This window comes from Varroa destructor, unplaced genomic scaffold (genome assembly GCF_002443255.2).
Source record: "Varroa destructor unplaced genomic scaffold, Vdes_3.0 BEIS01000002.1, whole genome shotgun sequence".
Classification (NCBI taxonomy): domain Eukaryota; kingdom Metazoa; phylum Arthropoda; class Arachnida; order Mesostigmata; family Varroidae; genus Varroa; species Varroa destructor.
The window spans coordinates 45937239-45955633 of record NW_019211455.1 but is presented as its reverse complement, the minus strand read 5'-3'; the positions used below and the strand labels follow the sequence as shown (position 1 = coordinate 45955633).

The 18395-nt window shown below is 40.1% G+C and overlaps 1 long non-coding RNA gene across 1 annotated transcript in view; it reads left to right on the top strand.

Moving 5' to 3' along the window:
• LOC147757886 (uncharacterized) overlaps nt 1-15017 on the top strand; it is an 18014-nt gene extending 2997 nt beyond the window's left edge. The window contains exons 3-4 of the long non-coding RNA XR_015321038.1: nt 471-628; nt 14341-15017. This is a non-coding gene — a long non-coding RNA (uncharacterized LOC147757886). The remainder of the gene's footprint in view (nt 1-470; nt 629-14340) is intronic.
• Nucleotides 15018-18395: the final 3378 nt, after the last annotated feature.

Here is an 18395-nt window from a genome sequence, read left to right as displayed (position 1 = left end):
ATATATATATATATTATATAAGGGGTCCACAAACTTTCAAGACAAAAAATATGGACTTCTATCTAATTCTATATAGAATACACATACACATAGTTTGCCCCATAATAGGTTATGTCTAGTCAATGTTGGGCCATACATAATTGTCCGAAACACACATAGGCATTATGTATAGGGTGTCTTTTTTTGATTGTTCCTTAAAAACTACAAGATAGGTAAAAAGAAAACGACAGATGGAAACGCATATGCAGGCTAACGACGTACTACTTTTCGAAATTCGCGTCTATATTGCGCAAAATCTAATTTCCGAAGCCAGACAAATTCCTACCACAAATACACTATTTGCTTTCCTGCAAATCAATTTCTAACACATTTTGTCTCCGTCTGTTTTGCTCAGCTATTTCAAATAAATTCAAATATCTGGCACTTACTCTACGCATGTTTGCTCCATTTACATTTGGCATATATTTCAGCGCGGAAGCCCCTAACCGAGCGACTCTAGCATCATTCAAACGTTTAATTCTCGGACAAATCGATGCTCTACATAGACGAGATTTTACCGTCTACTGGCAGATGAAAATTACGAAAAAATAAATAATACAACAGTGAGATGTAGTATTAAACACTAAAGGTAGGTGTGCTCGTGAGCTTTGCTATATATAGTCCGTAAGTAGATTAACTAACTGACACATATTTTTACCAAGGAAGCGGGAAAGGGATAAAGCGAAAAACGAATACCATGAAACGAATGATCAGGATAAACAAGGTTGATACAATGGACCATAAATAATGATTATAATTAATGGATAATTATTTAGTTATGTGTCTAGTACTTAATCCATCACGCATTGCGGTAATTATCTAAATATTTGCAAATCTCTACATTTAATATGTATTTTGTCCCTAGATTTTTCTCGATTTTTTCTTGACAGAAGCGGACTTAGAGCACGCTCATACGCATCAAATGACGCTAAAAGACTTGTAGAACTGTTAATTGAACATGCGGTGGTATGAAAAAGGCAAATATTCCGTTCGCGTTGAGATAGACCTCTGTACAACAGGAATATTCATTTTGTGAGAGATATTTTTGTTTCCTGTTAACGATGCGAACTCACCGTTGCATGTCGTCTTTCATAGATACGTACGTAAAAGTAGTTTCGTAAAAGTTCGATTCCAGTTGCAACATTAGGTAATTTATTAGAATTGTCATAAATTAAAACTCTATTTAAGACCACTCACAACTACATCATCAGCATCAGAGGGTTAGTAAATAGTAAGAAAATAACTTTTGAGCATAAATCATGCCCCGGCTAAAGCAGTGAGATATGTTTAAAAATTGTATAGAGCGAAACTTAATTCAGTACAGTGACAGGCCTATAGGAAGAGCTTCACAGGTTATAACCCTTTTTTATAGGCCTGTTAATGTGTAACTTGCAGTAATTCCATACAGATACAGTGGATAATTGAGAAATGAATAATGTCTACAAGATCTTATCAATCAAATTATTCATTCGCTTTGCTGATATTAGTTAAAAGTTTCATAAAAACTTCATAAATAGCCCCAATAGCCATAATAGTCGAAGATCGAATAGCTTAAAACAGTGTGCGTCATTCTTGTTAAGTTTAGAAAACTTATTTTCTCAAAGCATTTTCGAGGTTCTAAAAAAAAGCATGACATTTACCGTTATTTCTTCCGTATCTGGAGCATCTCGTATGATCAAGTTGCTGAAAACCTGGTTTCCTGCAGAGTGTAAGATAGAATTTATATGCGGGAAAGCGAATGACGGTACGTCTGTTTAGCCGAATCGTCTATTTACACCCGTTGTCCCTCATCGTATCCGTAGCAAAGAAAATTCAGGAAATCTTTTCGAATCAAATATTTATCCTTAACTCCTAAAGTTCACCTTAAAGGCTTCGGGTGCTGATAGCTCAGAGTGACGACGTATGATCTTGAATAGTAGTGGTGTGTCGGTTAAATGATACGCGAGGTGGTTTCAGATCACTATGCGCAGTCCTGGTGCTCTTTTGAGGAAGGAGACTTTGACGCATATCAACTATTCCAGGTTCACCACCGTAAGATATTCTCAAACGATGCATGTCTTCCTGCATCTTGCAGTAACGTATACAATGAAACTTCTGCCGTTGGTGGAAGAGAGCAACTTCAAGTGCGGAAATAGGTATGGATAGGCAAGATGTGATTTGACAAAATACAAGGCGTCAGTGGCCGCAGTCCTGTCTTCCCTTCAAAATTCCATCGCATCCGTTTTGCTCAGGTTTATCGTCTGTGTGTGGCACATTTGTGACTGGCACACGAAATCGAGCTAGAAACTGTTGCATTTCGAACTTACTCGTCTCATACATCATTATGTCGTCTGCATAAGAATAGAGTGCGATTGATTTTCTTGGCCCTCTTACTCGATCAGGGAGACCCTTCAATAAGATGGGCTTGGGTTATTTCCGTGAACAACGCCAGTTGCCTGCGGAAAGAGCGCAAGTTCGGCCATTTCGTCATCGATGGATATTCTGCTCTTCTGCAGAACTGCGGCGAGACGGTTGAGCACATTCATAGAAACGCCTATTTCGGCCAGCGTAAGGAGAGTCTTGTTTCAAAACGCTGAGTCAAGGACAGTTAACTCGACTTTTTAGCGCGTTGCGCGGCGTGGCCGGTGCTTTGTTGACATCGGACATCAGGATCCTGCATGTTCCTGTGAAGCGTTTTTTTCCGGAACCCATATGCTTCATTAAAAGGACGTGTACGCTGTCTCTGTGTGTTTATAACAAAAACCTTTTACATCGGTCCCCATGTCGGCGCGTCCGGATCGCTTTCTTGTTTACGACCTCCATTGGACAGGAAATGTACCGGTATGTATTTATTGGATAGTGCAGTCAAACGCGGCAACAAAACGACGACGATTTGGAAACGTTCGTTGTAGACTTTCTCTTAACCGGCGGCTCTCTTATTGTGTGGGCTATTAAGATATTACATTGATCCCTATATTGCGAAGTCTTGTTGAAGTACTGGGATACTCTCTTCCTGTGATCCGGCGAAAAATAGCACACCATATTTTTTGACACAAATATCCGCGAAAAATTATTTACGAAGAACAGAAAGCTAACCGGAAAAGTCGCTGAATTGGCGTTGCGTTAGTAACCGTTCTCATTAACGTTTTACATCGGCGGTCAAATGGAACCCTGGCCGTCCAAGGTATAGTTGCTTCTGTTTCACTATTTTAGACAGATAGTCTTAAAAGCGGAGGGTAAAAGTTATAAGTCAGGCTGTACCTTGGCCATAAGCCTGAAGACCGTCTGGAGCCTTCAGGCAAAGCTGCAAATATATATATATATGTTTAGTTAAACCACCAGCTATGTTTCTGGGCGTACGGAAAAGCTGTACTGTAGACTAAAAAATTTCGGCTAGATGGTGGGCGTAGGCTTTGACATTTGCCGGATCAAATACGGGAAGAACTTTGTGGTTGCTTCCTTAGAGTTTGTCTATATCTAGACATAGCGATGAAGCTATGCACTGGACAGTCTGCGCAGGTTTCTGCTTGGACAATGAGGTCTATCGCCATTGCTACGTGAGCACGAATGCTTGCACCTTTTGACAATGAATGATTCTTACTATGAAACTTAACCTTGTTATCTCTTTTTAACTAGGAACGGGGTGAGCTCGCCTACCTTGTGGTTGTAGAAGACGAAAATACTTCCACTAGGACGGCCTGGTCCGTTATTATTGATTGCAGTGCACAGAATAGAAACGAGCGAAGTTTAAAAAGCTAGTTGCCCAAATCTCCGTTAACACAAAGGTGTCTATACTCTCCAGAGCTTCTGGGTAAATGAGTGCCCGAGTTGCAGCTTCTTCATAGTTCAACTGTGTAATTTTTAACGTTTTCTCATGATCCGGTCTTGCTACAAGCTCCGTAGTCGACCTCGCGAGTGAAACTAGTCGTTGAGAGTTAAAGGGGTCATGTATTTCTCATCATATTAAGTTTATATCTTCCTGTTAGTTTTTTGGACGTCATTAAGTGTTTAGAATTTGTGTTGCATCTAAAAAAAAATCTGTATTTTCTAGCCAATGCGCATAACTACATTTACGTCGTTGTCGATGCATTTAATCATATCTTTCATTTAATTGATAAGTTCAATCAGATGTCCATCCACAAGCTCCAATAAGGCTCTAGCAGCTGTAGTAATTTTGGCTTCCGCAATGCAAAACGTTGATATCTCGCGTGAACGTTTCCATTATTCGGATTTCATGAATTTGTTAGCGTACAGTTATTTACAGGACTGATGTGTGGAGCAGATCTCTCTTAATCAGCCATTAATTGTATACCCTATGGGCCAGTCTATTTATAGTAATATATCATGGTATTTCTACATCTAAACGTTCTACTAAATGTTTATCGCCCACTATTTATCGATTTAATAAGTTACCTGCTCACCCAAGTCGACATATACCAACCAGGCAAATCCAACGACCAGAAAGTATTTAACCGAAACTTCAAGGCGCCGACCCAATTCAAGCGTCAAATTCAAGCTTTGGCCACGTTCAATAGATATTTGAACGAACTGATGCGTCGTTCACCATATTCAAATCAACTACCTTAAGGCGATTATTTCCCTACCGTTACTTTGTATAAAAGAGTGAAAATTAAAAAGCGAGAACTGCCCCTATATTTAGTAACCCTAAATACTACGTTGTAAAATGAAAAAAAAAAACGATTGTTTAATAACTCATGAAAATTCAGAAAATTTCCAGGTGCAGTTTATTCTATGGAAAGCGTCTGCCTCTTCTAAACACAAACAGTTTACCTTTAGATAGACCAGACACAAAAAGATGAGAGCATAATCAAACTATCAGTCTTCTATTTACTCTCAGATTTTATAGTTACACTATCAGATACTGCTTTTGGCATCGAACGGCAACCAACAATGATGAGCCAGCAAAGGTGAATTACATTCTAGTTGGTGAAGGTGTCTGGGCGGTTCGAATCGTGGTAAATATTGACGTTTTAACAGACAGAGATGTTGTTTTCGAGCTATGCTGCTAATAAAAACAGAACATACTTGTTGTCAAAGCTTATAAACAACATTCGATAAAGCTATAGTACAATTATCAGCTTCGACTGATGAAGATATAACACGAACAGAGTATAGCTAACATTGAGTTCTTCTTGTTCCATGAAGTTTTTGAGGGAACAAGCTTCGAGGATGCACTCCAAAAATGAAACTTGTCATTATTATAAACACAATAGACCGGAAATCTGCCAAGGCTAACATAAATAGCTTCCGTCAAAATCAATTATATACTAGCCACTACAGGACAATTTTTTTTGTGGATGTCACTGCAGCATATTCAAATTGGAAAAGGATGCCGAATGTAAGTGAAGACTATATGATATTACTTTATGATAAACTATTCAACGACTCGGTCGGTTTGAAAAAAAAAAATCAGAAAATCCGATATAGGGAAAGCTGTTTTGTATAATCGTGCTTCATTATTTCAGCTATGGCCAGATGACGAAGTAGTGCGCTAATAACGTCTTCTGGCTAACAAAAATTAAGCTCTTAACGCCCGCCATACAGATTATGATGGGGTACCGAATAAAAAAAGTCACTAAAAGCCAGATCAGATATCATCAGATGAACACCAGCCTCTAATCAACTAAGTAGTTAAATAAAAGCGACTCATACGCTAATCTGTACCGTATTCCATATCTATAAAATTTACGCAAAGTAGATCTACTGGCAATCATTTCTGATAGCACGTTTATATCCTTGTTTGTTTGTCACTCTCTGTCCTGGTACACGAGCCTGATTCGAAGCTGGTTGACTGTACCGCGTTTCTCTGCCTGTCGTATCCTTATATTTGTCCCTTCACTCAATTCAAGCTGTGGTCAAATGTGACCTTGAGGATACCAGAACACTATATACTAGCGTCAACGATGTCGCATAGTCGGGTCCCAGAAAGGTTTGGCCAGTGCCCAACACGTCGGTTTGACACCTGTCCGATGTAGATGCTCCAAAAATGATCGCAGGCCTCAATAGGGGCCGGCTCAAATCAACATAACGTCGACCGAGACCAAATACATTTAACGCATACGCGAATGATCTTTTACGAACGGTATGATTCATTTAAGGTCAGTAACGAATAAACTGAAAATTAGCACGTTACCCATTGTTTTGTTGTGATTATAACGGAAAAAGAATATTGGCTAATGGTATTTTCTTGCGAGATGAATTATGGCTAGTAATTTACATACGTTTTTAATCAGTCGTGCTAATCTGTCGATAATCTGCACATATACGACGGTGAATGATGGCGGCTGATGATTTAAATATCTGTTGAGTCTATTATTTATATATTGGTAATACAATGGATGAATGGGCACGTGGGAAAAATATATATAGGCGGAATCCGCCTTTCTGTTTCGCGTCATAGCCGTGTCTGTACGGGAGTTCAGAGTATCCTGAGGGATACAAAGAAACCCAAAAGAGGAAAAACGAGCCGGCGCGCATGACCGCGTCTGCCTTTCATCACGTCGCACTGATCGGTCCTTTTGTATGCCTCGTTGCATGACGTATCCTTACACTGATTCACGAATTTGCACTGGGTTCTTGTAGCCGGTGAAACCCCGCAATAGAATCAGTGATAACGTAAGCCTGACGAGAGAAGACTTACGGCTTAAATACAATTCGATAGTAATAAAAGACGTTGGTGTTGCTATTTGGTGATGGTGGTGCAACCGGGATCTGGATCTTCTCTCGTCTTAAATACGAAACGCGTAATCTTATTAGCACTCTTAATCATTATAATGATTAAAGAAGCACTTTTCTTAATCTGTTAAGGACTGAAAGCTCTACAAGAGCAGGAGCTAGGTAAGGTCTTAGGAACCTTATGACTTATGATTAAATTAACTAATTTGTCACTAGCCAGATTACGTGTTACACTGCCGGACAATGCAGGTAAATTGATTTATGTTCGCAAGAAGATTTCCAATAGAATACCGTTTACGGTCGACAGTACGATGATTGTTGGTGTTAAATTGGTTTATTTTGTCTATTTTATGTCTGTATAGGTGTGTAAGCTAGTGATTATAGATTAATTGAGTATCATATCTGGAAAAAATCGTTCCGTATGTTTATGTACTGTTCTATAAAATCAATATTGTGCCTGGGCTATACTTTGGTGGCACTTTAGTTTTAGTACTGTAGATAATGGGCAATTTATGACGAAGACTCTTAGATTCAGAGATTGAGACGCGCAGTTAGGGCGAGTAATTTTATTTTGGAATATTACAGACGTTTTTTTATTTTAAAAAAATGATATATAATATATCAATATATATTTTTAGAAGACGACCACGAACTCTCAGCGCTGGTTGTCTTCATAATAAAAGTTTACGACCTAAAACCTACCTAGTTTTAGGTCGTAAACTTTTATCTATATATAATAATAAGGCTACAGCTTATCCATATTAATAAGCGACTAGCGTTATTCTTGCAGCCCACATTTATTACACGGTATAGAACAGCCATATGCTTGCTTGCTAAGCTAAAAAATGGAAAGCAAAACCAGCCAATGTTTTCACATCAGCCTTACAGAATCTATCGTATAGATTCCGCATCACAATTGATTGCGGACAAAAGCCCCTATCACCCGATGCCCACCTCCCAACAGCAAACACCCAATGAAGAACGACCAGTAGCAACAGCAATAGCAGCAGTAGTAGTAGCCGGAAAATTCATACTCTGATGCAGTGGTTGCCCTATGCGGACGCCCGGTGAGGGCCGCAAATTAACGGCGAGGGCAACTTAAAATCAACATTTATGGCGCTCTAAACACCATTTGCTTCGGTTGCGCGTAGCTTTAGTCTTGTTGCGCACCTTCAGAAAAGAACATAACAGGTTGAGAAATTCAGGCCATCGTTGTGGCGTTGATAAAAGAAGAGAAACTGCCTGACCTTTCTGTAAGGGCAAAAAAAATTTTGCATTACAGAACTTTTTTGGTGTAAACACCTGTTGGGCCTCGTAGCAACATGTTGGTGACTGTGATTTTGGCCAGCTTGGGAGCAGTTTCGGCGCAGATTCAGGTACCGCATGGGCCGGTTCTTACTCACGGATCGCCACGCGAGCCGCATCCAGCGGACTTGTATGGCCCACCAAATCAGGGCGCAGCTCATGCAGTGACCCATATAGAACAAACTCAGAGCAGTAGTGGCGGTCGGCGTAGTGAGAACATCTTCCTCGCCTCGTCTCCGCTTGATCCATTCTTCACAAATAGCTTTTCGACCAATGCCTTTACGAATCCCGGCTTTCATGTCGCGGCAGGCTATCCGGGGTTTTACAGCGGGTTCGGCTTGAGCCCCCAGCAGAATGGAGATGGGTCATGGAACTTTGTCGCGCTGCCCATTCCTCTGGAAAATCAGACCATCCCTGAGGGCCTTCCTAGGGACCAGGTTGCCCAGGCCAAACTGTGGGGTCCGATTTACAAGGAGAACCAAGGCTGGGTATATGGAGAGGCAGGAACCATTCTGGTGCCGAAGTTCCCGCCATACGCGCCGCCTCGATACGTAACCCCGCCAGCGCTTCAGACCTCTTCCAATCCATCACCGCCTCCAGCTGTCGAGGATAAAGGACCCCTGGCCGAAGGCACGATCGAAGTGGACACGAAGACAGGAAAATCCCTCGTTGATAGACCACCTTCGAGTTCGCAGAGGATCCAACGACTTAGGAGTAAGGAGCCGAGAAAGTAACTGGCACGAGCTAAATGGCGCAACTAAAAATATACACACAACATTTGATAGGAAATCGGCAATCGTGACTCGTTCAAGTATTTATTAACCAATCAGTGACTGAGGCATAAAACCACAAGCTATGGATGTCTCACACAAAGTATTCTATAGCTCTATAAACGAAGTGCTCTCCATTCGTTACTAAGATGAAGATGACAACTCGGGATGTATTTTTCACGTGGCCTGATCACAGGGCAATCGGTTTTAAAGTTGTTTTAACTAAGAGTGCTCTATTTACGTATTCTAGTGTGACTTTTTTCCGCCTTGATTGCTGACTAGTTGTTTTAGAGGCTAAGTGAGGTTTGCACCTATGTAATAGAATTACTTCTATAATGGATTGACACGTTTACGGCCGCAGTGCGACTTCGCGCATTCGATGCAATTAGCCAAACATTAGACGTCTCTGTCAAGACGAACCTGCTAACAACGCGCTCGAAGTCCACCTCTCTCCACGTTTCAGTGATGATGCGAGGTATAGTTTCATCAAGAGTAGACTCGATACAATAGGTCAACAACAAACTTCAGCAAGGAGCTACGAAGGCAGAAATAACATCTACGATTACAGGAGAGACTAATTAATCAACGTGTAAGAAAAATACACAGCTCTGTGCATAGCGTGCTCAGTCTTCAAAAGTTTCCGACATTATTTTCTTTGCAATTCGTTTATATGCCTGCGTATTATTGAAGAACGATATAAACATATAAAACCACATTAGAGATCAGTGATTAACATGGTTAACGAGCCTTAATTTCAATATTCGATTTTTATCGCCTCAACAAGTATTGGTCAGCTAATACTAAACAAGGCAGATTCTATGGTCAACGACGATCGCAGCGTTTGCCGGATTTCAGGATTTTTTTCTTGATTTCTGTTCTGACTTCTCCCTTTTAGCACCTAACGTTTATCAGGCTCATAATTAATTATTACAACCAATGAGTTAGCGGAGGCTAGCGTCCTTGTGTCGAGTCAGAAGAAAGCTGTTTCAATAAAGGATTGCTATGTTGTTAGAGAAAGATTCAATAACAGACGCAGTGACGCTTTCGTCGATATCTAACAGCCCCACCAGCAATCGCCTATTGCAGCAGCACCCCTCTACTACTTCTGATGAGCTATTTCTGATGTGTCCCTATTCGTTGATTGGCTAGTGGCTAATACATGAAGTTAAACCAGACCGGCTTTTTGACTAGTGCATATGGATGTTAGTCGAATTCATACTGGCGGCAAAAACCCACAGAGACGCACTCAGTCAGCTGGTTGTCCGCAAAAAAAAAAACAAAATAGCCACTGTTTTTTTCTTCTAACGGAATGGAAACGGAAAATTTGCATCCAACCGTATGCAAAACGGTACACAGCGCAGACATGGCAGAACGGATAAGTTGTCATCGGTCATATAGAAGAAACAGATTTAACGTTGTGTGTAAGTTACTACTACATTTCGAGTTCGCGTTTGACCTATCACGCTGACGTTTCACGGCTTTAGCCAAACCTGCAATTTCTATGCTCAAGACCCGACAAATAACGACACTTCTGAACACCGGCTCCAGCTATACACCCGAATGGCCAGTTTAATGAACGCTATAAAGTATTGCCGACAGGCGGTTTCGAAGTAAAAAGGGACCGCATCCAGCAAGGCATATCATCGAAAAGTGGAACTCAGTTGTCGGGGCATCCGCGTTTGGGTAAACTGAATGAACTTCAAAATGTCAATAGTGGATGAGAAAGATACCGAGAAAAATTATTGAAGCAAATGTTCTGAATGGGAAAACTAGAACGTACTATTTTTTTTTTTTTAATAAAAAACCTGTTTGATTGCGACTAAGGCGCTCTTTCAATGCTCGCTTTTATTGCGGAGTATTGATGAGATAAGATGCGGGATGACAATGGCTTCCCTATGAGCTGGAGTTCTCTATAGGCTGATCGCTGTATTATAAGAACTCGCCGAGCGAATCAGCGACTTATTTAAGCTGCAGATGTTGGGATGGTGCTTTGAAGGTGCCATGTAACTGAATATGTGAATTTTATCCTAATTCTTCCTCCGATTCCGTTAAACTGATGAGGGGAGTCTCTCCAAAAAACGACGAAAAAATAATAACCACAACACAGAAAATATTGTAAATATTTATTTAACTATATTTGCTGAATGATACGATAAAATAAATAAATATGTACAGCGATAACGCGAAACGAATTAATTGTATATCGAACGGTGTATTTTTTCTTATTTTAGCGAAGGAAAGTTTTTTTCTGGATTAACAGGATATAGATGTTCACCTTCATTCATTTACTGTGTTTTAATTATTACTGTTACAGCGATCTCCTCATAATAGTCTTGTTTCTGTATCTGAAAAATGTCTTTGTATTTGAGGCTAACTTTTGTCAAAAACTTTGAAATTTTTGCAAAAGTATACATCGAGAGTTTGCAGTACGCCTTGTTTTTTACGAATTATATTGTGGTCCTTTATGAATCTGCTTCTAATATTAATTTCTACCGCTTAGTTGTCTGTTACCGCTGTAAATGTCCACAAAACTCAGAACAACTTTTCAACGTTTATAAACTCCACGAGAGTGATCCGTATCCGAACATCTCTTCGCTTAGCCATCTACAAGCCTATATATATATTGTTTTTTAGGTACATCTTTTAAAACTGCGAAAAGACTTTTTGGCCTTGACAATTTGAAAAAACTACCTAAAACATACAGCTAACAAACAGCTAAATACAGTACAGGTATTGAAAAGTTAAGACTCTCAAGCTACCAACGGACTTTTGCACCGCCCTATTTATACTCTGGTTGAAACCGAAACTTCTAATCGATAACAAAGTAATAACTGACAAGCTATAAACAAACATATAATAAACACAACACGAATATTAGATTCATTAATGTAATAGCAACCACATCTGTGTTCTACCCGAACATTGATAACTTCTGTGAACTACCCGGAACTCCCTTAAGTGGCTTTAATAAACACGATTACCGCATTCATTCTTGTATTGTCTTGTAAGTAACCAAGAGCAATAAGAAATGTTCTGTTATTAGTCATTTCTCTATTACCGCCGATGCAAAAACCGAAGCTACTAGGTACGCATCGCGTTTATTGCTATTTTACCGCTGTGCCCACACTCACCATCGACGCTTGAACGCATCTGTTCTGAGTCGCAATTGATCAATCCATTTATGACTACTGTCGTTGCCATGACAACAGCAGCAGTAGCAGCGCCACCGACGGACATCTGAGATCAGCCCGTGCGTGAGCGTTAGCATTGGTAAGCATTTTGGCGTATCGAGGATACGTGACAATAAGAGGTTTTTTACATGGCGACCCGACGATGCGTTATCTTCGTGTCCGTTCCGAAAGCTGGATCTTTCGTACAACACTGGCTTTTGTACCATTCCTAAATCTTCACTGTCGCTCTGTATTCGGTTAGCCACATGCACTTATTAAACAATGAAAGAAATTGGCAGGTTCCTTTGATACTCAGAGTCGCTGCGAAATGCGTTATCGCCGAAGACAAAGATCAACCACGCGCTAAGTTGTTATGTATTTGCCGCGTCATACATCTCACAGTTGTAGTGTGCTTAGAGTCGCTCACAGAAAAATAATTAGTAGAACACACAAGTTAGTGTTTAGGAACGGAATTTTTCGCCATGTATGCTCGATTTTTTTTTACATACAGCCACACGTTTGTAACTGGAGCAGCGTAGATGCCGGGTGACGACGGTTGGCCACAATCAGTCCAAAGTTGGGCCCTATTCTGTATCATCTCGAGCGGCAAACAAACCGATACCTAACGACATCGCTTTTCGTATTATCTGCTAAAACCTATACTATTTTAGTTTGACTAAATTCAGCGTTTAATTAATCATCACCATTACGATCTTATTCTTATAATTTCACTTAAACGTAATACAAATTGACCAAATTCGCCATTATATATGAATATGTTCAAAGATCGAAATCAGAGCTAATTTATCAACAACTTCATCATTTAATACCCACCGCAGCGGTATGGGTCTACACCGTAGACCCATAACATAATATGAGGGGCTTCCAATGCTCGACTGTCGATCGGGCAGAGGCGAAAACCGCGACTATGGTAATAAAAGGGTATATTAAACACTCCTAGCCATTTCTACGACTGTACGGCGTGTTCAAAGTGACTGAAGCAATAATTGTTACCCGAAGCTGAATCAACTTGATTGATACAGAACGCATTGGATTACGCTCATATATTGGTACATACAATTGTAACTAGCTCATACGGACCTATTTCTACGAAGCCATTTTATATTTAAAACAGCACAAAGGTCGCAAACTGCCTTTGTTCTGTATCGTTTACCACTGATAGTTTATAATAAACACTGGTTAGCATCGCTGTATTAACTTAGTAGCGTTGTGGCAAAGAAGTTTGAAAGGAAGCAAACAATTCTTTCGATATTCTGCCGCGTTACCCCGATGTCGATGTATCAAGATGTCATGTAATATTCTGTCCGTCCGAACCTTATAGGCAAAACAGTTTTCTGTAATTGTAGAGATGGATGGCAAATTAAGTAATTTGTTAATTCTTTTTCGTATTTCATGGCTATCTACCATACCGACATATTTTTCTGGCAGCTTGTAGTATTCAGTGTTTGAGTATTTACGGAAATGACTTCCTTAAAATGATCAAAGACTATTACGTGAGCGTGTGTAAAAGGGGTTTGACGTTTGAGAGGGCTATTAATATCTCTGTTCATTTTTATTACTAAATTATTATTATTTTTATTATTAGTTTGGATCTTTATTTAATAGTACTACAGAGTGCCTAATGTCAACATATCGGTACAATTTCGATCTCGGTAAATCTTGCCGCCTTTGTTGTAAGTAGGTAATTTTTTCTATTAGTGGCACTGTAGTCTTCACATCTCTAGCACCTTATGCCATCGACAAGGTTGAAATAAGTAAAATTTTACAATTAAACATCCGGAGCTAGCATTTCTACTACACACAAGTCGAACAAGGAGATAGCGGATTAAAAAACAACAATCGTTCAGACTTTTTTTCTGTATAAAGAAAACATTTTAGAAAATCCCCATATAAAAGATACATTTTGTGTAAACAGTCATTCAGTTTCGTCTACCATCTCATGCCAGCCTGTGAAATTATTTTCAGACATGTTATTATTTTTAGCCTTAAACTGCTTTTTATCATTTTTTTTTCGCCACTGAACGTTAATTTGATAGAAAAGCTGTGCACTGAAACTGGTACATGGAATCAATATGGAACCATATTAATTGTACAGAGTTTTTAAAAAATTCTCAAATATGATTAAATAAATAAGAAACAACAACAAAAGATATTGAAAAAAAAAAAGGCTATTTTTCATCCCTGAAAACAATGTATAGACTGACTTTTCAAATCATTATCACATATATATCATCATAATGCGAAAGCTTGGCTTATAAAACACCCAAATGAGACGGTGCATTATTAAACATAAAAAATCATTCGTGAATGATTTTCATCTAAGAGTTTTTTGGGATATACTCATTTCATTTCTGTTTCAGAACGGGTATATCAAAATTGCGAGATATCTGCAGCTGTGTTCAACTTGATAAATCATCGCATCAAAAGTCGTAGGTAAGATTAGGCTGTGAAAATCACCCGCACCCAACTTACTTACGCACTCTGGGCGAACATGGGCAGCTCACGCAAAACTGAATTGTTAACTTATATTAAGATAGGAACTCGAAGACCACCTTCTGCCTATATAATTAGGCGTACCTTTGGAAAATTTCTGAAAGCAAGCCAGTTCAATAAAAAAGATCGCGGTTAAACTCGACATCGATCGTGTTATAGCATCCACTAGCTCTAATGAAATATCATAACGAGCGTCCATCGTGCCATGTTTGTTACACGTTTTATCTGTGTCCGCCAGATGGCCCCTGTTCCAAGCTCGATGGCCATGTAATATCGTACAGAGTGATAGTGGAACCTTATGCACTATTGTAAAGTGACTTTTTCAAGGATAGGTTGCGCCCTTTATCTGAATGGCAACCTATCGGAGTGACTCCGCTTTCAGACGAGCAGACCGTATCCGCTGGAACGAAGTTCGCCAGTTAGACACGCAAGCGGAACAAATGATCAAATGCGATCAACAGATTTGCATTCCGGCTAGACCCTATGAACACTATGGCTGTAAGGTCGATACGCTATCAGACCTGATTAATTCCAAACAGCGCCACAGACCACATTTTAATGCTGGGACGTTCCGTAGACTTCGCTGGAAGCTATACCGATTGGTACGTCCCAAAATCTACTGCCTTATCTGTCGTCACGCATATACCATGACCGTTATTATCACGAGTGGTTCGATTGCGCCAGACTGGCCGGCGTACGAAGGGCTTTCTCTGTGCCTGACTTACCTCTGCTTATGTCCTTTTGACAGCTACCTGTATGCAAATCTGTAGACTTTCGATATGTAGTAGCTTCTTTGGTCGCCGCTCTAGGCACGACGAGCAAGCATAACAATTGGCCACAGTCGATCGATTAATCGTTCTATAAAAGCGAAGCTCTACTGACGCCGAACGCAGTGAGATATTACTGATGCTGTTTCTCGGCCTGAAAATCCTGGTCGCGTCACGGTCAACGCGTCAACTATTATTGTACATTATAATAACAGCTCATCGACTTTATGTTACTTTACTAACAACGAGGAACAATATGATGACCAGGAACGAAAGGCCCTTAAACACGATGAAGAAAACCGTATATAGAGAATGACTACAAGATTCGATGCATGTCGTAAAACAAACTAATCCAGACCAAACAACGAAATAAATACTACGCTAAAATGTAGTGTCGATGCGCGTTTGTAGACTATGTAGAATGGATCACTCTGTAGCAAGTTATCTATTGTTCTGCCTCCGATCATCTGTGCCCTGAAAATTCAGCCCACACCTGCATGCGGCGGCCTATACAATACGGCGTATTTGTTGTTTTTCGACTTTACGTTCATATTTCCTGTTTGACAGGGTAATCCGTGAAATGGGCCGTCTTTCTTCAGCGGGCTGCTAGATAGTGACAGAGTCACTAATCTGCGATTTGCCTGACATAAATGATATAGAAGATATAATATAAATCATGATGGAAATGATTCAACAAACGAATGCATTTAGTATGACGTGGCCTATGGTGTACGATAAGGACATTTCTAACGATATCCATGCGTGGAACATTTGTGGGGATATCATGTTGACTGAACGGGATCAGTCTGCGACAGACTATGTACGATTAAAGCGAAATCAAAAGAATCATATCATGGACCTGTCCGTATACCTATGTAACTAGCAATCTGGGCAGAAAATAGAAAACCAACATGAATTCAGTACATATACATAAAAGGTACTATAACAGCGATACGTTCGATGATATGAAGACTGCAGCTGCTACGCAGTCACCTGTAAAATTGGGGAGTGCTACACCGAAATACTAGCCAAGACAGTTTTTATAGTACGAAATGCTCTAAGGAACACATACAAAATGGCTATGCGGCATTTTTTCATAGAATCATTAGAACTGCTAGTTAAAATTACGAAGTCGTTTGACAATACGTCATATATTTTTGGCAAACAACGTTTCGCTGACCCGTCAAATTAACAACGATGACCATGACCTAATTGAAGTCGTGGTTTACATTGCGATTTGTAACAAATCGTTTTAAAGCCAGAGCTTCATATCTCTAATAGATCTAATGCGAAAATAGGTTCACAGCTGTGGCCAGCTGACCGTTTGACTTAATTTCTGTCGAACGGAACGCGTTTAGACCCGCAAGCTGAGTAACCGCTCAACTGGAAGGTGGCGTTTTTTGGTACTGATAAAACAGTTGTTAGGGTTATTCTGAATAAGACGTTCGTGCCAGGGATACTCAAGTTTCAGACAAAGTATATGATAATTTTTGTGTATTATATGAGGTCATCACTGATGACGAAAAACACACAGATAGATACACTTCTGCTCACAGATCTATTTCATGTGCCAAAAAGCAATTTTTCGAAGGGGAAGTGCTTGCGCATAGTTACTGTGGCGTAGATCCAAGACTAGCAACCGAATCTGTTGTCAGAAGTTGTCGGACTAAGTTAGGTAACTGCGAAATACTCGTAGCTGTTACATTAACTTCTGCTATGAAAGAGGAAGACCAACAGAAGTGTCAGTCGGGTCCCTGGAGACTTTTCCGCCCTGAATTAGAATAGTCGTTGTCTATTATTAGGTTTTTTTTTTTGATGAACATACATTCAATCCCTGCCGTCTATTCAATACGTGCTATCTATACGGCCCCGTCTGGGGGGCTCGTGTCGCAAAGATAAAGTCTGAAAGGTTAACAGAAAGATAACCATAACGGTTTAAGCGACGTTACTTTTGTACTTCGAGTACGACTGCAGTGAAATATCAAAAGTTTAAGTAAACTAGCAGTTGAATAGGATCTGCAAGAACATATGCTATATCTTGGCTATGTTCAGATGACTAATGGAATCGAAGTGTATTAAGTAGATTGCTCCAGAGCAATTGCCCAGACAATACTTGTTTTAATGGCAGACTTGATGGACAGATTATTTATTCCTTATTATTAAACATAGCGGAAAAGTATCAGACTAATATGCCTTTCATTTACCAACGCAGTAATGGGCACACTAGCGCCATCTGGCGTCGTAAATATTCGATCCCACCTTATAGCCCGTGCGAAAAAGCTGCTTATGAACAGGTGTATTCCATTCTTCCACAAATGGCACGGATCTGACGTGAGTATAGTTTTTTTTTCCGGACTGCCTGATGCATTCTGTGTCAACATCAGCTGCGCTTAGCTTAGTTCCATTATGGAATCCTTTTGAAGAGCAAGACCAGGCTCGAGCACCGTGCACCCGTATTTTATGAAATCTCATTACCACTGGTATATTACGCGCCAGGACTTAATCCGTACGGTAAATTTTAATAGCGCTAATCATCATAAACGCCTTCCCCAGAAGGAGCAGCGACATCATAAACGTTGATATTCTTAAGATAACTGGAGGTTGGACTGAAGGACCGGAGGAGTGGACCGAAATAGCTGCATTTAAGCCAAAAACAGATCAATGGTGCCGTCGCGACGAGAACGAATAACCGTTGGAAAGAACCTTTGATCCCAAAAAAACTCGATAGAGCGAACTTCGCCGAACTTTGGATCAGCCTCAACATCAACAATCGCAGTACGGGGAGATGGACAATCGAAGTTCTTGCCCGACTTAGAGTTTGTTTAAGGCTGACATTGCCAGCGCGACCATGACTAAGTATGGTCGCTCGTCAGTTCTATAGAAACCCCTTGCGTTGCCGAGATAACTTTCAAACGTCCGGCGTCGTCTTTGTTAATGCTGCTTAGGCATTTTAGAGAGTCGTCACAAAATCAACGAGTGGTCCCTGCAATTGAATATGCATGCTTGTTTATTGAGCAGGATATACAATAAGAACATATTATGGACGCGTCCGATCTAGCAACAAATCTACAAGCAAAACGGAGTATTTAGTGTAACGGAGAAGGTTCAATGCGGCAGACTCTAAGCGTAAAAGGGTCAAGCTAAGATCATGCATC